The sequence below is a fragment of the Bison bison genome, unplaced genomic scaffold (genome assembly GCF_000754665.1).
Source record: "Bison bison bison isolate TAMUID 2011002044 unplaced genomic scaffold, Bison_UMD1.0 scf7180017864367, whole genome shotgun sequence".
NCBI classification, from domain to species: domain Eukaryota; kingdom Metazoa; phylum Chordata; class Mammalia; order Artiodactyla; family Bovidae; genus Bison; species Bison bison.
The window spans coordinates 5033589-5051561 of NW_011494939.1; the positions used below are offsets into that span (position 1 = coordinate 5033589).

The window sequence follows — 17973 nt, forward strand, 5'->3', positions numbered from 1 at the left end:
GCTCAGGCAAGAAAGGGACTGGCAGGAAGTTCTGCGGCCGCCCGCGGTGCTCTGGAAGAAGGGCTGTATGAGGTACAATTCACCGTCCCATCTCTTGACTCCGGGGAACCACGGGTGGCTAGAATTTGTTTCCCCCTGTTAGGGGTTGTCTCGTTCAGTTATCGGAGTCCACTGGACACACTCGCATTTGGAGCCGGGAGCGCGGGCTGTGCAGCAGCCGGGCTCAGCAGGCGGGTACGAAGTACGAGTGACTCCACCGTGTGGGCCTTTTCCTTTGTACAGCTCGCCAGCGCTCCGCCAGCCAACAGGCGCGCCAGCGCTCCCTCCAGGAAAGGCTCTGGCACAGCGTCCTTGAGAATCCTCCCTGTCAGACACAGGAGCGTCTGCTCCGCAACTATCCAGTGGTAAATGCCGTCGCAGGGCTTCATTAGGTGGCTCCAGATACTACCTGACAGGCGGAGTAACCTAATTCAGAAGCCCACGTGAAAAGCCTGAACAAATGCAAATCTGGCCAGGTTGTCCCCCCAATCCATTCTTAAAAGGAGGGACCCGGTCGCAAGAGTGCCAGGATCACCCACAGGTTCTGAGCCAATTCTGGAAAGCTCAGGTTTCCTCTTTTTCATGTAAAAAGCCAAACCCCAAACACCTTGAATGAAATTTCTAGTAATAGCTCCTCAACCCAGGCGTTTGGAGATGTTCTTTAATGCTTTCTGCTAACAGTTGTGGGCTGTGATTAAGAGGTGGTGTTAAGCCACCTGCAAAGTGAAATTTGTGCAGAGGTTCTTCCCTTCTATGACTAGGCTCTTTGCACTTTGCCTGCACAAGTAGAGCAACCATTTTCATAGCAACCCCTTGCAAGAAATTCAGAGAGGGTTTAAAGACCCAAAGGAGTAATATAGCTTAGGGTTGTGTTTCCACAGTAGTTTCTGGCTCTTCAAGGATGACAAGTATTTTTGAGGAACCAAATGAAGGCTTTCCTGTTGGTAGGAGTAGTATCCAGTGCCCAGTCAGAGCCAACTGTGAACTGGTCTCTAGAAAGCAACATATTGCTGAGGAGACTGATAATGTGGGACTTTCTGGAATTTGCAGATTCAGTGAACTCAGCTTCTTGGATTAAGTCAGGTTCTTATGGGTGAGAATCACAGATGTAAGGGAAGGGAGAAGGGAAGAGTAAGGAGAAGCTTATGAATAGGAATGAGAGAAAAAGGAAAGAAATAAATCACACTCAGAAGGCAGCTCTCCTTCCCACATCTGTACCTTCACAATCTTCAGGGGTTTCCATGGAGATGAATTGGCTGACTTATGGCAAGATGTAACAGGCAGTGTCTGTCTTCAGAAACCAGTTCTGTCCCCTCATCTTTCACACACACTCTCTGGGGCCTCAGCTACTCTACCTGGGCCATGAGGGAGTAGGTCTGTGATCCCCAAGGTCCCTTTTGCAGTTCTGAAATCGTATAACTAAGCAGAAATGAGCATAGCTTTCAATAGCCCATACCTCCTTGTTCCTTCAAGAAAACAGTCATTATCTCCATTTTTCTTGTGAACATGGACAGGCTTCCTGTCTTCTCTCTTCCACCGTCCTCCTCCCTTCTGTGCCTCTTTTTATCTATCCTAATTATGATTTATCTCTTGTCTCTGACAAATTACATTGCTCTGATGTATGGCAAAATCAAGGAACAAGTCAGAATAGCCTGCCTTCCTCTCTACTGAACAAATTAATAATCAGTCACATCTATTGAATATCAATTATATGCCAAAGGTTGCGACGTGCTTAGTTGCTCAGTAGTATCTGACTATTTGCAATCCCATGAACTGTAGCCCGCCAGGCTCCTCTATCCATAGGCATACTCCAGGCAACAACACTGGAGTGGGTTGCCATGCCCTCCTCCAGGGGATCTTCCCAACCCAGGGATCGAGCCCAGGTCTCCAGCATTGCAGGCGGAATCTTTACCATCTGAGCCACCAGGGAAGCCCATGAACACTGGAGTAGGTAGCCTATCCCTTCTCTGGGGGATATTCCCAAGCCAGGGATTGAACTGGGCTCTCCTGCATTGCAAGCGGATTCTTTACCAGTTGTGATAGGCAGTGTCAATTACAGCAGCTATCACCACCATATCACTGGTCATAACAAACACCCTCTTCCAACAACACAAGAGAAGACTCTATACATGGATATCACCGGATGGTCAACACCGAAATCAGATTGATTATATTCTTTGCAGCCAAAGATGGAGAAGCTCTATACAGTCAGCAAAAACAAGACCAGGAGCTGACTGTGGCTCAGACCATGAACTCCTTATTGCCAAATTCAGACTTAAATTGAAGAAAGTAGGGAAAACCACTAGACCATTCAGGTATGACCTAAATCAAGTCCCTTATGATTATACAGTGGAAGTGAGAAATAGATTTAAGGGCCTAGATCTGATAGACAGAGTGCCTGATGAACTATGGAATGAGGTTCGTGATATTGTACAGGAGACAGGGATCAAGACCATCCCCATGGAAAAGAAATGCAAAAAAGCGAAATGGCTGTCTGGGGAGGCCTTGCAAATAGCTGTGAAAAGAAGAGAGGTGAAAAGCAAAGGAGAAAAGGAAAGATATAAACATCTGAATGCAGAGTTCCAAAGAATAGCAAGAAGAGATAAGAAAGCCTTCTTCAGCGATCAATGCAAAGAAATAGAGGAAAACAACAGAATGGGAAAAACTAGAGATCTCTTCAAGAAAATCAGAGATACCAAAGGAACATTTCATGCAAAGATGGGCTCGATAAAGGACAGAAATGGTATGGACCTAACAGAAGCAGAAGATATTAAGAAGAGATGGCAAGAATACACAGAAGAACTGTACAAAAAAGATCTTCACGACCCAGATAATCATGATGGTATGATCACTCACCTAGAGCCAGACATCCTGGAATGTGAAGTCAAGTGGGCCTTAGGAAGCATCACTACGAACAAAGCTAGTGGAGGTGATAGAATTCCAGTTGAGCTATTCCAAATCCTGAAAGATGATGCTGTGAAAGTGCTGCACTCAATATGCCAGCAAATTTGGAAGACTCAGCAGTGGCCACAGGACTGGAAAAGGTCAGTTGTCATTCCAATCCCAAAGAAAAGCAATGCCAAAGAATGCTCAAACTACTGCAAAATTGCACTCATCTCACACGCTAGTAAAGTAATGCTCAAAATTCTCCAAGCCAGGCTTCAGCAATATGTGAACCGTGAACTTCCAGATGTTCAAGCTGGTTTTAGAAAAGGCAGAGGAACCAGAGATCAAATTGCCAACATCCGCTGGACCATGGAAAAAGCAAGAGAGTTCCAGAAAAGCATCTATTTCTGCTTTATTGACTATGCCAAAGCCTTTGACTGTGTGGATCACAATAAACTGTGGAAAATTGTGAAAGAGATGGGAATACCAGACCACCTGACCTGCCTCTTGAGAAACCTGTATGCAGGTCAGGAAGCAACAGTTAGAACTGGACATGGAAAAACAGACTGGTTCCAAATAGGAAAAGGAGTACGTCAAGGCTGTATATTGTCACCCTGTTTATTTAACTTATATGCAGAGTACATCATGAGAAACGCTGGACTGGAAGAAACACAAGCTGGAATCAAGATTGCCGGGAGAAATATCAATAACCTCAGATATGCAGATGACACCACCCTTATGGCAGAAAGTGAAGAGGAACTCAAAAGCCTCTTGATGAAAGTGAAAGTGGAGAGTGAAAAAGTTGGCTTAAAGCTCAACGTTCAGAAAACGAAGATCATGGCATCCAGTCCCATCACTTCATGGGAAATAGATGAGGAAACAATGGAAGCAGTGTCAGACTTTATTTTTTGGGCTCCAAAATCACTGCAGATGGTGACCACAGCCATGAAATTAAAAGACGCTTACTCCTTGGAAGGAAAGTTATGACCAACCTAGATAGCATATTCAAAAGCAGAGACATTACTTTGCCAACAAAGGTTCGTCTAGTCAAGGCTATGGTTTTTCCTGTGGTCATGTATGGATGTGAGAGTTGGACTGTGAAGAAGGCTGAGTGCCGAAGAATTGATGCTTTTGAACTGTGGTGTTGGAGAAGACTCTTGAGAGTCCCTTGGACTGCAAGGAGATCTAACCAGTCCATTCTGAAGGAGATCAGCCCTGGGATTTCTTTGGAAGGAATGATGCTAAAGCTGAAACTCCAGTACTTTGGCCACCTCATGCGAAGCGTTGACTCATTGGAAAAGACTCTGATGCTGGGAGAGATTGGGGGCAAGAGGAGAAGGGGATGACAGAGAATGAGATGGCTGGATGGCATCACTGACTCGATCGACGTGAGTCTGAGTGAACTCCAGGAGTTGGTGATGGACAGGGAGGCCTGGCGTGCTGTGATTCATTGGGTCACAAAGAGTTGGACACGACTGAGCAACTGATCTGATCTGATCTGATCTGATCACCACCATATAGTAAGTGACTGCTCTGTACCACCTGGTATGATGGCAGGCATTTCACAAATATCATTTAATCACCACAGTAACCTTGTATGACTTTAGTCTCATTTTGTAGATGCTGTGGGTATAAGAACCAAAGTGTGTATCACTAAACATATGACTCTAGACCATTTTCTGCCTTCAGGTAAGGATTTGCCTGAGCTTGGAAAGACAAATCATCCTACAAGCACTACCAAAGTAGATTCTACCTCCCTTTTGGTGGATTGTCAGCAATGCCTCTGACAATGAAGAGAAAGACAAAGGTTCCACCCTGGGTGCCACAAATGAGGTGAGGTACCATTGGGCCACCTGGTTTAGTCTAAATCAGTGGTTCTCAAACTAGCAGAATCACCTGGAAATATAGATGAATTTTTAAAAAATACAAACTCCTAGTCCTTGCCTTCAGGGATTCTGATTCAGTAGTGTGGGATGAGATCTGAGAATGTGCATTTCTAACAAGTACCCAGGATTACTGATGCTGCTGGTCCTGGGACCACACAGTGAGCACCACTGACTACAGCAAAGCTATTCAAACTTCTTAGACTGCAAACCATAGCATGATATAAATTTTACCTCATGACACAGCAGACATAAATATACATAATTAAAACAAAATGAAAACAATTGTTGTATGGAACCATTTTTTCCCTTCAGAAAATTAACTCAAAATGAATCACTGACCTAAATGTAAAACACAAAACAATAAAATTCCCATAACAGTTTTCATTCCGATCCCATAGAAGGGCAATGAAAAAGAATGTTCAAACTACCGTGTATTTGCACTCATTGCACATGCTAGCAAGGTAATGCTCAAAATCCTTCAAGCTAGCCTTCAACAGTACATGAACCAAGATGTACAAGCTGGATTTAGAAAAGACAGAGGAACCAGAAATCAAATTGGCAACATTCATTGGGCCATAGAGAAAGCAAGGGAATTCCAGAAAAACATCTACTTCTGCTTCATTGACTATGTGGATCACAACAAACTGTGGAAAATTCTTAAAGAGATCTGAATACCAGACCACCTTACTTGTTTCCTGAGAAACCTGTATGCAGGTCAAGAAGCAACAGTTAGAACTGGACATGGAACAACAACAGCCTGGTTCAAAATTGGGAAAGGAGTACATCAAGGCTGTATATTATCACCCTGCTCATTTAACTTCTATGCAGAGTATATCATACAAAATGCCAGGTTGGAAGAATGACAAGCTGGAATAAAGATTGCTAGGAGAAGTATCAACAACCTCAGATATGCAGATGATACCACTCTAATGGCAGAAATTGAAGAGGAAATAAAAAGCCTCTTGATGAAGGTGAAAGAGGACAGTGAGAAAGCTGGCTTAAAACTCAACATTCAAAAAATTAAGATCATGGCATCCCGTCCCATTACTCCATGACAAATAGAAGGGGGAAAAGTGGAAACAGTGGCAGATTTTATTTTCTTGGGTTCCCAAATTACTGTGGATGGTGACAGCAGCCATGAAATTCAAAGATGCTTGCCCCTTGGAAGGAAAGCTATGACAAACCTAGACAGTGTATTAAAAAGCAGAGACATCACTTTGGAACTAAGGTCCATATAGTCACATGTATGTATGGTAGTCATACCAGTAGTCATATACGAATATGAGAGTTGGACCATAAAGAAGGCTGAGCACCAAAGAATTGATGCTTTCAAATTGTGGTGCTGGAGAAGATGCTTGAGAGTCCCTTGGACAGCAAGGAAATCAAACTAGTAAATCTGAAAGGAATTCAACCCTGAATATTCATTGAAAAGGTTGATGCTGAAACTGGAGCTCCAATACTTTGGCCACCTGATTCAAAGACCCGACTCCTTGGAAAAGACCTGATACTGGGAAAGACTGAGTGCAGGAGGAGAAGCGGGCAGCAGAGGATGAGACGGTTGGATAGCATCACCGACTCAATGGACATGAGTTTGAGCCAGCTCCAGGAGATGGTGAAGGACAGGGAAGCCTGGTGTACTGCAGTCCATGGGGTTGCAAAGAGTCGGACATGACTTAGCAAATGAACAACAACAAACAACAACATAACATAGGAGAAAATCTAGATAACCTAGGATTCAGTGAAGACTTTCTAGGTACAATACCAAAGGTATGTACCATGAAAAAAACTTGATAAGATAGATTTCATTAAAATGAAGCTTTTCTGCTGTGTGAAAGATACTATTAAGAGAATAAAAGGAGAAGTTATGGGTTGATAGAAAATATGTATGAAAAATATAATTCTCTGTTAAAAAAAAAAGGACTATTATCTAAACCATACAAAGAACTTAAAAAAAAAAAAGACTGTTAAAATACAAGAACTCTTAAATCTCAATAGTAAGAATAACCTGATTTTTTTAAGTGGGGGAAGGGTTAAGCTCTATCTTATGCTCATTATTGCTGTAAAAATAGTCTACAAACTTGCAACTAGAAGACTAGTAAGTTCTAGAGATCTAATGCACTGCATTAGTGATTGTAGTCAACAATACTGTATCATGTACTTCAAAGTTGCTAGAAGAGTAGATCTTAAATGTCCCATCAAAAAAGAAATCATAATTATGTGACATGAAAGAGGTGTTGGCTAATCCTATGGTGGCAATCATATTGCAATACATAAAGGTATCAAACCAATAGGTTGCACAGCTTAAACTTATACAATGCTATGTGTCGATTATATCTCAATTTTTTAAACATAATACAGAATAAATAAGTTTATTTTAAAATTCTGTAATTTCAATTTTGAGACAGTTAAGAGGAGGATTTGTTTTAAATACATGTTTTTCACATTTTTGGAAACATTATAAAATGTTGTATTTTTCATACCCCACACCCTTTTATATCAGGACATTCCCCCTTTCTTCTTCCCCTCAGAAAATTCTGTAAGATTAAGGGTCATATAAGGGCTCTTCGCCCTGAAGCCCATGAGAGAAAAAGAACCCCATAAACCACAGAAAGAAATATCCATGGGGCACTCAGGTAGCCTAAAAGGTCTGACAACAGCAGGCCCTACCCTACGAACAAAGCAGGGACCCCCACAGGCACGCAGCCATCTCCTGCACTGCAGCTCTGCTCTCTTCTTTGATTGGTTTTAGCGGTGACGCCCCCTCTGAATGCCTCGCTCGGATTGGCCTACTTCTTGGAGCAGACTGGACGGTGGCCAGAGGAGGACAAGAGAGTTCCATACGGTCTGGAGGGACGATTTGGGTCACATCTGAGAAGGAGTTGCACATCAACAAGCGTCCAGGCTCCAGGGACATGGCGGCGGCCTCTGTGATGTCGGTGCTGCTGATGGCGACTGAGAGGAACCGGTGGCAGCGAGTCCAGAGCCTGCTGCTGCTGCTGCCGCCCAGGCAACGGTGGGTGGAAAGGCGGCTGTGTTCCTGCCCAGGGATGGGGGCTTGGGGTGTTGGCCAGCCTGAGCGGTGCGAGTTGCGGGGGTTCGGGAGGCTCGGTAGAATCTGCTTGTCAGCGGATTCTGCTTTCAGCCCCACCCGTGAGAAGTCCTCCTCCACCCAGCCCTCCCCTTTCTTCCCCTGCTCGAGATTCACTCTTCAACCTGCCCTTTGCCTTAGTTTCTCCCGTTAGCGGTGGGAGTGGGGGGGGAATGGAACTGGGCCTACCATCCTCCAGGCACCTCCTACCTATGGGGCCAAGAATAGGGTTGACAGATTTAGCGATAAAAATACAGGATGCTGGTTAAAATTTAAATTTCAGATAAACAACACAATTTTTATTATAAATGTCTGCGATATCAAATCAAATTAAAAATATAAAACAGTATTAGTTATTTGTCTGAAGCTTAACTGGGCGTCCTGTTTTTTATTTGGCAATCCTAAGCAAGAATACCATTTATAAAACCTCCTAACCATTTACAGCGTCCTTTCATAGCACTGCCTATATAGGGAGTATTATAATCCGTGTTCTAATGAAGCCCAAGATTATGCAACTAGGAAGTAATGGGGCCAGGACACTTTAAAAGCCATTTCAGTTCTGTCCTTCTCAGGTGTGCATTTCAAAGAAAGATTCCCCGGGAGCTCTATTAATTGTTAGAATGAACCTAACAAAAGCAAATTTATCTTTCAGGGGGCCTGGAAAGTTGTTTTATATTTAGGTTCTTTGCTGTGGCATTTACCTTATATTTAAGGGAAGAAACTGTATTAAATTGTCAAGGAATATTGACTTAGTGTGTGATGATGAAAGTATATTGTATATGTATTAAATCACAATGGCCTATCATTTGACTTTGATATCAGTGGATAAGGTTATATTCATGCAAGAGATCCCTACATCATTGCATAGGTAATGATTAAGGCAGTGAAGGGTATTCTGGAATGAGACACACCTGGGTTCAAAACCTAGTTTCACACTTTGATGGCAGTAGGCAAGTTACCTAATCTTTCTGGGCCTCCATCTCCTCTTCTTTAAAGTAGAAATGATAATAATTGTATCCACTTCATAGGATTGTTGTATTAAATTCTTATCAAGTGCCTGGGGCATTGAAATTTATTAATTTTATCTATGATTAACCATTACACTTTAACTTTTAGTAAATGTGAATTTTTGGCATAAATTATTAGATAATAAGTATTTTAGTTTTAAGTTGAAAAAAGCCAAGTAATTAAGAATATTATGAATATTGTGAGTTTCATTGCAAAGAAACGTACTATTCAATAATAGTTAAAGCAGATATTTTAGACCATAATATACCAACTTTATCAAATCACAAATCTGTAAGCCAGGCTAATATAATAAAAATTTATATTTTAGTCTCAGAAATTGTTCCCCATGTATAATCTTACATGCTTTAATATTCATTGTGTTATAAACAGCAAGAAACATTAGCACTCTCCAAGGGAAAGAAAATGACTATAGGGTGAGAAATAAAGCCAAAAAATAGGTTTATGGTCAGTGGCTGTTTATGGTGAGGTAGACTTAGTATGTTTTAAAAACCAAATGTCAAGCTTTGTAGGAGTTTTATGTTTCTTTTTATTTCCTTAGTGTTTACAGTGTTAACATAGTTCACTTACAAACTATTCTCTAAAATTCCTCTTGGGAACTTTTCCCAGTTTTTCTCCAGAAAAACCTTTCCACCACCTTGAAGAGAATGTAGAATTATGAAAATTAAAGGTCTAATCTTAGCAACTATTGACTGTTACCTAAGTAATAGTAAACAAGTCATTTAACATTTCTGAACCTTGGTTTATCTCTAAAATCATAACTACCAAAAACCTGTACTACCATCCCCAAGGTTTATAAATGCTACCAATTATTACTAGCTGTTGCCCACCAGAGAAAACTTCAACCAGGGGTGAATCCAACTATTTGTATTCTTTGTGCCTGCAGCAAGCCTCCTCAAAGGGATACAGAAATTGCACACTGGATAGACTTGTAATAAAATAAATTCATGGTAGTCCACTTCACCTGGGCTTTCAACAGACCAAGAAATTAAAGCTTTCTTTCTTTTATAGTAGACAGAATCTATGCCCTTTTTGTTATTGTTGTTAAGTTTAAATGCAGTTTTGCAACATGAAAACTGCGGTCTCTGTAATTAGTTAGGAATCTTTGTCACTCGTGATACATGTTTTGCTTGCTATCTATTTTCAAAGCTTATTGCTATGTTAGCTCTAAAATAAAGCTTTTCTTAACAAAGCTATAGGCTTTATTAACGTCAAGTCTGCCAATTAAAACACAATGGGAAAAAAACTCAAGGCTGTATAAGTTTCCTATTGGAAAGATACTTATTTTTGAAGTGAATGATAATCAGTGAATACATATCAGAACAATTTGCCATGGCTCTATAAATATAGAGCTTATCTCCCTACTTATGTGTCTTATACATAACAGAATAATGTAGAAAATGTTTGTTTGGGTTCTTGAATTATTTAGCTGGTATGTGTAGAAAACTGAGGATCCCAATTTTGAAAGGACACAAAAATCTAAAATTAAAAATGAGATGCTTAAAAAGATTTTATCTTGAAGCAGTTTGATTTGTCTGCCTTGTAAGCTTGGAAGTGATTCTACATTGTGCTGCATAAAAACTGTTAGCAGACCAGAATTTTAAACTAAATATAAACAGTTTAACATTTAGCCATGTGCTTTGAAAGTCATGTGATGGAGGCTTTATTTGCAGAACATAATAATTTAAGCTTTTGACTTTTAGATCCAAAAGATACTTCTAGCACTTGGATACTACCTGGGAGCAACTTGTCATGCCTGCATTGTATGGAACAAGTGTTCCAAATAAAATGCAAAAACTGTAAGCTGATGGAAGAGGCAGCACACAACATCCCTGGTACTCCAGGGAGAACATTTGATGTAGAAGATATCTTTGTAAGTGTTGGCATACTTTTCCTAGGGCATTTTTAAACCAGTGATATTTAGGTTATGGGAAGGAAAATAATTATCCTAATTGTTTAAGCCATTGCCAAGCATGAGTATCTAGAGATGATACTAAGACTTTTCTTTAATAGGCTTTATTTTTTAGAACAGTTTTAAGTTTACAGGAAAATTGGGATGAGCGTTCCCAGGTTCCTATATTGTTAACAACTTATATTAGTTTGGCACATTTGTTAAAATTAATGAACCAACATTGACACATTATTAATTAAAGTCCAGAATCTATTCAGGCTTCCTTAGTTTTCACCTAGTGTTCTTATTCTGTTCCAGGATCCTGTTCAGGATACCACATGACATTTAATTATGTCTCCTTAAGCTCTTCTTGCCTGTAACAGTTATTCAAATTCCTCTCCCTCCCCACCATTTTTTTTTTTAATGACCTTCACCATTTTGAGAAGCATTGGTCAGATAGTTAGTAGGATGCACTTGTATTGGAATTTGTCTGATGTTTTCCTCAAGATTAGACTATAGTTAGGGATCTTGAGGAGGAAGACCACAGAGGTAAAATACCATTTTCATTTCATTCTATCAAGTGTTTTTACTATTGATGTTGACCTTGATCATGTGGCTGAGAGAGTTTGTCAGATTTCTTCATGTAAACTTCTTCTTCCCTCCCCCCTCCTCTGTACTGTCGTCTCTGGAAGGAAGTCTCTATGCACAACTCACTCTTTAAGTAAAACTTTTTTTCACTTTCCCAAATGGACAAAGATGCTTATTTTGGATGAAGCTGATAAAAAATATTGAGCCAAAGGATTAAAGGTCAAATCCACAAGTTTTACCAGAAATCAAATATAAGGACTCAGCTGTGCATGTGATTTTTTGCAGAGGGCAGGTTGGAATAACTGTTGCAATATAGCTGTGAAGTGCTATATTGCCCTTTCCCCTGCCAAAAGCAATTGTTTCCTACAATCTCTGTCTAGCTCAGTTCTGTAGTAAGACAGGGACGCTTGGTCTCAAACATTATTCCTCTAAGTGTTATTATGAAAACTGTTATAGTTGATATGTCATCATAATTAGTCATTGTCTCTTTTTTAAGGTTGTGTCCCTTTCTGCCTTAATGCCAATCAACATGCTGAAGTCCTCAAAAAGTTCCTGAGAGATCCATTTCAAATTCTAGTCAAGAAAGAACTGATCATTGAAAGGTATATATTATTGTATCTTATAATTTTGAAATAGAGTAATGTTTTTCTAATTAATGTACATAAAAATTATAGCCAGGATTTTTTTTTACCTCCTTATTTAAGCTCTGTGCTAAAATTGTAGTAACTAGTATCTGCAGTGTCTTAGTGCTTGTAATAAAGCTAACAAAGTAAACACAAGAAGAAAAACAACCATACCAGATAGTAGAAAAACTACAGGTAACTAACTCCAGAGTATTTTGTTCTAAAATTTGGTACAGTAATATCAGTATTTTGGCAGAATTAAAAGAATGAATTTCTAATGGGTTCCTTCCAATGGTAGGGCTAGAAGTGAGAAGTCAAATGGCTTTTTATTCTGACACTGATCTGAATTAACATTTTCCTCTCTGAAATACTGTAAGGAAGGAATTGTATGCTGTCTATGACATATGAGGGACCAGCCAGTACACAGGCTGTTCTTTTAAAGGACTCAAGACAAAGGGTAGACTGGATCTGAGAAAACGCATGTCAGGATTTCAGTCTCTTATGTGGCAGGAGCTGTTCTTCCCTGGTATTGCTCCTTAAGACACTGTTAATATCTCATTATTTCCTTAATAAACTGAAGCAGGATCCAATTACAACGTAGCTGAGAAGTGCTGCATTGTCTTTGCCCCCTGCTCAAAATAAGACTGCTTCCTTTCAAGTCCTGTCTGCCATGCCACTGTAGCACCCAGGGATGCATGGTTTCATACACATTTACCAGTTTAAACCCTGACTCAACAAATGACTCCTGAGAGTTAAGGCTTATTAATATTTTGCAGGTGCTGACAGAAAGAAAGAGGCATTACCAAGAGGGAACTCCTTGATAAGGTACAAACTACATTTTGATACTGACTTACTGGTATTTAATTTCATTATGTTATTTATCTACTAAAAGTTGATTGTGAGGGGAAGATTTTTCATTGTCTTTGTCAGCTCAAGCAATATAGGGAAGTAAAGATTACTCCACAGACAGCGGTGTGATTTATAGGAAGTTCATTACAATTTTGTGTCCTGAAAGATTGTATAGAAGTTGCTTTTGAATTAGAATTTGAATATATTATCATATCTCAGGCTCATATTTTTATGTACAACTAATGTTGATGGTTTTGAACTATGATCTGCCCACTTCTTGTGAAAGCTGTATTCTCAGTTGAGTATTTGTCATCTTCACTGAATTATTTGCTTTTATTCTGGAAAAATAAATCATGTATTGTTTTTTCAAGTATGATGTTGTCAGCCAGACAACTTTGAAAATCAGATAAATGAATCAGGAAATGTGTTGATGAAAAGTGGTATTTAAATTGTCCTTAGAAAGATTTGTGGTTAATCAGAACACAGTGGGAAAACAATGTGAAATGTAGTTCAGATTTTGGACTTTATATAGTTTCTATTCAAGGTGTTGCAAAGAGTCAGGCACGACTGAGCGACTGAACTGAACTGAACTGATAGTTTATATTCAAAGGGAACATCACTAATGCTGTTAGATCTGGTTGTCTTTCTTAACTTACACACAAGTCTTTTTTTTTTGGTCATGTTTCTCATATCTTGTGCATTCTTGATGATTTCCTGAATAATTGAGATTTTTCTTGGCATTTTCTGGTAGCAATTTATGTTGACCCAGGCTTAGTTATAGTAGCTTTATCACTTAAATAAGTTGAATTATGTCATGCTACTTATATAAAAATAACTTTGTCAGAAAATATAGTAGTCGTTGGTAAGAATAGATGATGAGGTGATGCTCAGAAATGGTATCGACCTGATTTAGAACATAGACTCTTAAGTGCACCAGCATGTTGTTTGGATAAAGAGCAAGTCGGTGTTTTCCTATTTGTTTTCCTCTTGTCCTGGTTATTTGATATTTTAAGTTGTTCCAGCCAAGACATTTTTGACTGGGCCTATCATCTGTTTTAGTAGAGGGCTGTGGCGGTAATAGTGATACAGTGGTACAGTCAATAGTGTTACAGTGTATGAGGTGACCTGAGCAGAAATCAGTGATAAATATGGGTTACCATACACATTTTCTAGAGGTTCCCCAAACACAGAAAAATTTTAAGTCCTAAACCAAGTCTGTCCAGTAGAACTTTCTGTAGTGAGGGAAATGTTCCATATCCATGCTGCCCAACACAGTGGTGACAGGCCACAAGAATACGGTTAATGCAACTGGGGGTTACATTTTCTATTTTATTTAGTTTTAATTTAAATAACCACATGTAGCTAGTGGTTATTGCCTTGGACAGAATAGTCCTAAGCAATAGTTAACATTCCAGAATTTATATTTTCAATTTGTAGTTCCAAAAATGTGTCAAATGGATCGCACACCTGTTCCTTTTCTTTTGTCTGGTATTTACATCTGTCCCAGGCTAACACCTGCTCTTGGCCCACTTTGGCACAGGCTTTAATTTCACTACCCCAAGCACAATTATGTAGTCTGCTCTATAAGTAATAACACTCAGGCTGCCTGATAGAATCTGGTCTCGCAGCCAGACGAATCTTTTTGAACAACCACAAAAGTAATATTTTCTTTTTCTCTAGATTTTGTGATTAGCATCTAGTGCTCTGATTAGAAGCCCTCCAAGTATAATCTTGGCAAAGAAAGAGCCACTGGTGGTTAACAAGTAATTCATATCATTTGTACTTCATGTAATACTTGATAACTGATATTCTGGTGAATAATTTTTCTTTTGTTCAGAATTGGAAGCGGGAGTCAATTTGGGAGGAAAGCTGTGGCCATAAACATTGAAGAAGACAAGAAGAATCTTTATGACACTGAGACTTTCTACCACATTACAATGGAGGAAATGCCAAAGACTGTGGCTGACCTAATTTAATCCCTGGAATGAAATGGTTATGAATGTAGTGCTTGCTATTGCTGAACAGGCAATCACATTGTGCATTGTGTTTCTTTTGGGGATAATATGTGAAGCTTGTCTCAGTGCTCACAACAGATTAAAAATACAGATTTTGATAACAAAGCAACTTCAGACATGATTTCATGTGAGGGTAGTCATTGGCTTTATCTTCTTATTTCCTAGTTCTCTACACATGGTTGTATTGAGCATTTGCCATCATTTAATAATATGGCCTGAAAGATATAAAAGCAGCTATTTATAAAGTTTGTCTGCCTTTATTGTATTAGTCACTAACTGAATAGAGCTAACTTTAAAATGATTTTTTAAGAAAATACTTATATTTATTTTGTTTGGTATCATTTTTTCCAGTAAGGCATTTTATTAGCAGTTAGTTGAATGTTTATTGAATGTTCAATAAATTACAGTGAAGTATTTTTTCTCTAAAGTTGTTTGGTCCTTATTTTTTAAAGATTTGTACTTCTTGCCATAATCCATATTTTCAAAGGAAAAAGATAAAACAGCAGTCTATAGTAATATTTTATTCTAGTTATAAAATTATACACAAAGGATACAATGAACATGGCTTTTCATAAAAGGATTTAATAGTTCCAAGTTAGCTGCTGCTTGGCAGGAGGATGAAGATTGATCAATTGCAGATTTCACCAGTACCGTCTACTAAACATTATCTGTTTCTTCAAGAAGAAAGAAGCAAAAATGTAAGATTCCTCCCTCCTCTGGTGTGGCAGACATTTCCTGGTACACATCATGTAACTGCTCAACAACAAGGTTTTTGTTAATAAACTAATTAATCAATAGATTTCTTTTCCCATAACAACAACCTGGAGTTGCTATTTGTTGTTGTTGTTTAGTTACTAAGTTGTGTCCTCCTCTTTTGTGCCTCCATAGACTGTAGCCTCCCCAGGCTCCTCTGTCCATGGGATTCTCCAGGCAAGAATACTGAAGTGGGTTGCCATTTCTTTTTCCAGGGGATCTTCCTGATGCAGGGGCCAAACCCAAGGCTCCTGCATTGGCAGGCAGATTCTTTACCACTGAGCCACCTGGGAAGCCCTGTGTTGATATAATTATTGACTTTACCAAAAGACCTGCAGAGCCCTATTTAATCCTGGATTTTATTCAGGATCAAAGGCAACCATCATCTCCAGCTAAAGACATGTTTGATTAGTTTTGTGAATTCAATAGCTTCCTCTTGACACTTCTGCCTCTCACTTACTTCCTCCTACTTATGTGGCCCTCTGCTATCCTCTTGTCATTCTTCCTGTGTGCTCCTCCGAGTATTAGACTGACCTCTCCCTGGATATCAGTCTGAGGACTCTGGCACTTCAATATGTTCAAAAGCAAACTTAACCATCTTGTTCCAGTAATGTTTACCTCGTTACCTTGTACCTCCTTCTCTTATCTGGGCTTCCCTGGTGGCTCAGACAGTAAAGAATCTGCCTGAAATGCGGGAGACCTGGTTTCAATCCCTAGGTTGGGAAGATCCCCCGGAGGCGGGCATGGCAACCTACTCTAATATTCTTGCCTGGAGAATCCCCATGGACAGAGGAGCCTGGTGGGCTACAGTCCTTGAGGTCACAAAGGGTAAGACATGACTGAGTGACTAAGCACAGCACAACAAATTTGGAGATCATTTGGTAATGGTTTCCAAGTTTGTCTCCCTGCCCTCGGTCTTAACTTTATCCAATTCACGTACTGCTTGGCCTCTAGGGTGAGCTCATAAATATTTAAATTAGTAAGTAGCTTTCCTTTCTACCTGGGATAAAGTCCAAAGTCAATAGCTTTCCTACCTTTGGTTTTGCATCTAAAAGTTATCACCAAACCCAAAGTCAGCAAAATTTTTTCCTGTGTTATTTTCTAGGTGTTTTATAGTTTTATGTTTAATATTTAGTTCTGTAAATCCATTTTTAGTTAATTTTTCTGAAAATATAAGGTCTAGGTTTATTTCTTTCCATGTGATATAAAATTGTTTTAGCACCATTTTTAGAAAAGACTGTCTTTTCTCCATTGCATTTCCTTTGCACCTTTGTCAAAGATTGGATCAATATAATTGACTATATTTATGTAGGTCTATTCTGGGATCTTTTAAGGGAAACTTTTTCACCTCTACTGTCAAAATTCTACTCACAATACTTCACTTCTAGGCACTTTCAAGAAATCAGATGTTGTTTTTTTTCCAGTATCCATAAATGATTTCACATCTGATTCTTCATATGCCTGCCTTAATCTGTTGGGACTCCTATAACAAAACACTACAGACATATTGAAAAAAAAAAAAAACAAATGTATTGATCACAGTTCTGGAGGCTGGAAGTCTGAGATCAGGGTGCCAGCATGGTCAAGTGAGGACCCCATTCCTGGTCGAAGACTTCTCATTGTATCCTCACATAGTAGAAGGGGAAAGAGAGCTCTCTTGGGCCCCTTCTATAAGGGCACTAATCCCATTCATGAGGGTTCCACCCTCAGGACCTAATCACCTCCCAAAGGCCCCAGCTTAGTAGTGCTTAGTAGTCCTTAGTCCTATACCATCACATTTGGTATAGGACTTCAACATATGAATTTGGGGAAGATACAAACATTCAAATCATAGCAAAGCCCAATCCCAAATCCTTTTCCATCTATTGTGGAGAATGGTCTGTTTTGGTTATTAAGTTTCCTAATCCAATTGTAATTGTCCTTCCATCTGTCATTTAAAGTAACACAATCCTCTAGCCTTCTTTTAAAGTGATGTTTACATCATGCCAGCTTTGGTATGGTCGTCGTTCTCATGATCATTATCTGAACTCTTGGCAAATACTGTCAAAATAGTCATAGTGTTGAAATTAAACTAGTACTATCTCAACACAAAGCACAACAGTCAATCTACAGTCCAAGTGAAAGACAACCACTAACACTGACACTCAAAATACACTTAAGTTGTACACTTCGGGTGCATCACTTAGAATAATACACAAGTAGATAATTGATTATTGCAAACTGCAAATCATGACTGTCAACATCAGCATACAAGAACAACAACGGCAGGAAAGCAACCCCAACTCTGGAAGACAGATCATCTATGCCATATCTATTTGATGCTAAAAAT

At 39.4% G+C, this 17973-nt stretch overlaps 1 long non-coding RNA gene across 1 annotated transcript; it reads left to right on the top strand.

The window, feature by feature from the left end:
* The first annotated feature begins 7261 nt into the window (after positions 1 to 7261).
* LOC105000004 lies at positions 7262 to 15310 on the top strand. Its single transcript, XR_826683.1, has 4 exons — positions 7262 to 7824; positions 11901 to 12006; positions 12804 to 12852; positions 14714 to 15310. It is a non-coding gene; the product is annotated as an uncharacterized LOC105000004 (long non-coding RNA).
* The last annotated feature ends 2663 nt before the right edge of the window (positions 15311 to 17973 follow it).